We start from the raw sequence: 5319 nt of genomic DNA on the forward strand, positions 1-5319 counted from the left end.
AACCAATAATCTACAAAGTTATCTTAGAAATTTAAAAAAACTCATAAAAAGCATAAAAATAAAAAATGCAAACTATTAAAATATTAAAAAATACCACTACCCAAAGTAAAAAAAAAAAAATATGCTGCCTATAAAAACCCACCATAAAAATGCCCCTGTCCCCAAAGATAAAACTAAACAAAACCCATCACACCAGAAATAAATCGGAACTTGGGAACGCTAAAACCGTAACACTTCAAGACGTACACCATATCCCTTATCATAGACCAGCTACAAACAGCATAAAACAATACAATCAATTCTTAAAAACCACCTTAAAGCCACTACATTAAAAAAAAAATTCAAAAATTAAAAACTGCATTTAACAAAAGCCATCTAATAAATTAACACCCAACACTCCAGCAGCCGAGCTAGCCCTACCAAATCTCTCTGTTTATACATCCAATAAACAAAACCAAAATCCCAACAATACCTATCAGAAGTCTATTAAAGGAACCTATTGAATATAATCCTACCTCAAATAAAAACCAACCCATCCATAAAGTTAGCTTCACTCAAAAAACAAATTACGCAGATTTCATAATACCAAGAAATAAAACAACACACCATATACCACCAACAAATACAATATTGAATGAAAGAAACCACTTTTTTTGCTTTTTTTTTTTTAACTTCTTTTATTAGCTAGAACAAAAGATTTTGCCAGGACTGTAACAACAACTTCCTTTTCTCCTCCTTCCTCTTCTTCTGAAACATCCCATCTCATTCCCAAATTCCTTACAACTTCTGAGTTGAAATCCAAGCAAAAAGCAAAACTCGTGCACGTGTGCGTCGGATGCTCCTGCCAGGTTCTCCATTGCACCCCACATCTTCTTACACATTCAGTCTTCGTGCTGACCTGCCGGGATGAGTTTCACAGATGAATTGGCACATGTGAAGAGAGGATTTCCCTCTCTCCCTCCCTATCCAGGTGCTGTGTAAGAGCCAGGGGGGTCAAGGCTGTTCAGAACCATAGGATCCTTTAGGCTGGAAAAGCCTTCTAAGGTCACCGAGCCCAGCTGTTGCCCCGGCACTGCCAAGCCCCTCCCAAATCAGGTCCCTAAACACCCTTTAAATGTCTCCAGGGATGGGGGCTTCCCTGGGCAGCCTGCTCCTAGGCCTGACCACACCTTCAGTGAAGAAATTTTTCCTCAAATCCAACCTAAGCCTTCCCTGCTGCAACTCGAGGCCATTTCCTTTTGTCATGTCACTTCTTACTTGGGAGATCTCGGTACTTAAACCTTACCTGCTTGTTCCCTAGGAGGTCTCTGGCTTGGCTGGATGAGAGGAGAAACACTCCCAGCATCAGAATGGGACCTCAGGAGGTCCCACACCAAGGCAGAGGGAGCGGCAGTCCTCACCAGGGCTCACACGTCAGTTCTCAGTGCTTGGCTCTGCTTTTCCTCCCAGATCTCTGGCAGATCTCTGGTGAGCACTTCAAAATTGGCTGTTTGGAAGAGGGAGGAAAAAGAGGTTAGCCAAGGTTTTTATCCAGACTCCTCTGATGTCTCTGCCTGCTTTGCCTCTTCCAGACTTCCTTCTGCTAAGAAAACAGCTGCCTTTGGACTTCTAGGGGGAACTTTCATGTAATGCTTGAAAAGGAGCTACAGAAAAGCGCCTCATTTTTAAAGACTCGGCCGAGAAGACAGACAACTGCAGCTTCTCCATCCCCACTGCCTGCAGAGCTGGCAGGCACCAGGCCAGCTCTGCTCCTCCTTCAAGTTGTTCCCAAACCTGCTGAAGAACTGAAGGCTACTTTGGTGTTCCATCGCTCTGCTTTTCCCGAAAAAGATCTTTGGGTGCTGCTATCCCTCCACGGGAAGGGCCTTTCTGTCTCGCACGCTCGGTGACACGAGGCTGCACGAAGCTGCAGCGGCCTCTGCTCCGGGTGGGAAGGGCTTTCTGCCTCCTCTGGCACCTGGCTGGCACAGGTTGCTCAGAGATGCTGCGGCTGCCCCATGCCTGGAAGTGTTCAAGGCCCATTGCTGCTCTGGGATGAGGCTCCGAGCAAGCTGCTCTAGGGAAAGATGTCCCTGCCCACGGCAGCAGGCTTGGAATCAGGTGATCTTTGGAGTCCCTTCCTGCCTGAATTATTCCACGATTCTATGAACTCAAAAAACCTGGGGAATAAATCTGTAAAGGTCACCAAATACATAAAAGCATTGATCCAATTCTCACCTGCCCATCCAGCCGAGGTCAGAGCTCTCTGCCCACCGAGGACACGGCAAGCAGCGGGGACCTTTCACCCACTCTCCAGCACGGATCTGCTCCCTCCACATGCAGGGAACTGCAGCCACTCAAGGAACACCGCCTCCGTCCTGGGCAGGCAACAGGAGAGGCCCCATGAATATCTGGAACTCGTGCGAACCTCAACACCACTGTGACCTGTGAGAAAGCACTTCCCACTGCTCCTGGAATTTTCTTCCCTGTCCATTCCAGCTTTGGAAGGTTTCTGCCGGAGTCGGGATTATCAGTGCGGTTCAGAAGATGCACGTGGTGCTCAAAGAATTCTCTTGGGAACACGGAGCTTCCCTCGTGCCTTTCATTTCTTTATGCCAAATATTCTCCCTGATGCTCCACAGTCTAGAAAGATAAAAAGGGAAAGGAAGGAAAACTGATTCATTCCGCCATTAAGGAGGGTTGCTTCTCCCAATACACTTCCATGTGAAAAATAATTTCTGTCACTCTAACAAATGCACTCGATGCTGCCTCAACTCGATGGTAACTACTTAAACATTGCATCAAGAATCATAAGGGGACACGAGGCTTGGAATTCTCAGCAATTCCAGCCCAGCTTGGCTACTTCAAGGACTTTTCCCACCCAGGGAACGGAGCTCTCCTAGCTTGAAACACCATGTTTTCTACACATCCAATAAAGAACTGCGCCGGGCTGCCTGAGCTCTGGAGCTGTTTCCACACACAGACACCAGGCTGCCACGAGTTGCCCTTTGGGCAGCAGCAGCTGGCGGGGACGTGAACGGCACCCCCAGCTCCGGCTGCCTCAGCCCGGACTCCAAGCAGCGCTCGGCTGCTGGGAGCTGAAATTCCCCTGGGAAGTCCTGGAAGGAAAACTGTGCTCCCCCTCCGGTCGCACGTCTCACCTTTACTGGCAAAGAGCAGCTGCTGGCTCCTGCTGGCCGCTCCCGGCTGCGGGCAGACTGTTCTGCCCTGATGTTTTGTGCTTTCCTCCATTTCCCCGGCCGGGGGAGAGCGGGGACAGCGCGGAGGCACCGGGGACAGGACGGGCACCCGGCACGGCACGGCGCCGGGCCATCCCCCAGATGGCGGCAGGACCTCGCAGAGAGAGGCGTCCCCGCCGCTGCTCGTTTGCTCCCGCCCGCGGCGCCGCTGAGCCCGCAGCCCGTGTCCGTACCCCTGAAAACGCCGCGGAAAATCCCGCCGGGGCGGCGCCGTCTTGAGGGTGTCTGGAGCTCGGCCCGGCTCCGGAAGGGTCCTGCCAGGCGGTCGCTTGCGCCGTCTTGAGAGGCGCACGCACGCAGTCCCGCTCCCTGTCCACAAGGCGGCAGCACTGCCGCCCTAACCACGCTGGGCAGCGAGGGGCAGGGCGCTGCCGGAGGCTGCAGTACCGCTCCCTGTCCACAAGGCGGCAGCACTGCCGCCGGCCACAGCCGGGGCTGCCCCTCGCCCCGGGGGCAGGCGGAGAACGGAGGCAAGAGGTTCCCTTCAGCCCCTGCAGCTGCTCTTATGCTTTCAGGGCACGGCTTGGTTCATTCCTAGATAAAAACGTTACGGCATTACTTTCAAAACTTTCAGATGTATCTTCAGAGTTTCTTATATTCCTGTATATAGTACAGTAGAACGAGAAGGCATATTTCAAAAGGAATTTATAAATAAATTCCAGTGATTCCCTACCAAAAATCAGAGGCCCTGAAACACAAGAAGCTGTGTTGCAGGACCTGGTGGCCTTGGTGTGCCCCTGGTTGTACCTGCTCAGGTGTTCCCCTGCTGTGCTGTTGGGTGCTGCCTGGCAGAGCAGTGGGGATGGACAAGTCCGAAGAGCTGGAGCTAAACCCCAGGGAGCCATTTTGGAGCAGGTGGGGGGGACCGAGGCAGAGCTGCTCAGGGGTGGTGATAGGAGCTGAAACTTTCACCAGGGAAGGTGTGTGATCATCACAATCCCCTGCTTTTCCTATGACAGCAGCTTTCCTTGGTCAGTCCTGCTGTTTGCAGGGAGTAAAAATTGCCTTGGGTGTTTGCTGCTGGGACTAGAGAGATCCTTTTCTTGAGGGGAGTCCTTGAAACAGAACTGTGAGAAATGAGGATGCTGCAGTGGGAGCAATGGGAATGGAGAGTCCATGGTCAATGTTGTCTGGTGAGTCTCCCAGTGTCCCTGATCCAGTGCTGTGCTGTCACCAAGTCACTTCATTCTGATTTAAACAGTCTCAGTGCACTGAAAGTGTACATTGGAGTAAAAAATGCCAGCGGGAAGCTTCATGTTCCCAAGGGATTTCTTTAGGGACATGCAGCTTCTGAACTAATAAGATAATTCCAATTTCCACAGAAACTTGCTGGGCTGCGGTTCTGGGGCAGGAGTGTCAGGAACATGGCATTTTCTATGCCATCTCAGTAGTTCTTTTCCTTGGAGCTCTCAGAGTCAGGATGAAATGGTGTTCATGCCCCACTGGGAAAGCATGGAGCAGGATCAGTGCTGTGTCTTTTTCCTGCTCTCTACAGTCTCTCAAGGATGACCTGGAGTGCTCTGGCTCATGGCAATATAATCTGTGTGTAACAGCTTCCTGTGCCTGCCTGTGCAGCTAGGACAGTCGCAGAGTGCCCCATGGAATCCCCGAGGCTGGGAATGCCCTTGGAGACTGGTGGGTCCAGCTGCTGCCCCAACCCTGCCAAGGCCACCCCCAACCCCGTCCCCGAGTGCCACATCAGGAACCAGCCACTGAGTGAGACAAATTGGCGTGAGGGCTGCAGGCACTGACAGCACCACTGCTCACTCCCAGAATGGCTCCCTTGCCCCCTCCCTTCTCCCTGGCCTTCTCCGGTAGGGGGACTGGTCTGGAGAACACCAGGTGCAGGGGGTGTAGCTTAAGTGCAGACTTGGGACCATTTTGCTGCAGTTTAGGGAACCTGTGCCCAAAGTACCTTGAACTCCTGTGTGCTCAGCTTTTCCTTTGGGTTTTTATGCACCTGGAAATGATTTTGGGACTCACCAGTAAATTCAGTGAATTGTCCCAGCCAGGGACCTTTTTGCTGATCTAAATGTAGCTTTTAAAACACAGACCCCAGGCTTCCAGTGTTTTCCTACAG

At 51.3% G+C, this 5319-nt stretch overlaps 1 long non-coding RNA gene across 1 annotated transcript; it reads right to left on the reverse strand.

The window, feature by feature from the left end:
* Positions 1-648: 648 nt before the first annotated feature.
* LOC132327978 (uncharacterized) lies at positions 649-4484 on the reverse strand. Its single transcript, XR_009486661.1, has 4 exons — positions 3141-4484; positions 2218-2622; positions 1286-1486; positions 649-898 (listed from the first exon to the last, which is right to left on the reverse strand). It is a non-coding gene; the product is annotated as an uncharacterized LOC132327978 (long non-coding RNA).
* Between the last annotated feature and the right edge of the window lie 835 nt (positions 4485-5319).

Source organism: Haemorhous mexicanus, chromosome 5 (genome assembly GCF_027477595.1).
Source record: "Haemorhous mexicanus isolate bHaeMex1 chromosome 5, bHaeMex1.pri, whole genome shotgun sequence".
In the NCBI taxonomy this organism is placed as follows: Eukaryota; Metazoa; Chordata; class Aves; order Passeriformes; family Fringillidae; genus Haemorhous; species Haemorhous mexicanus.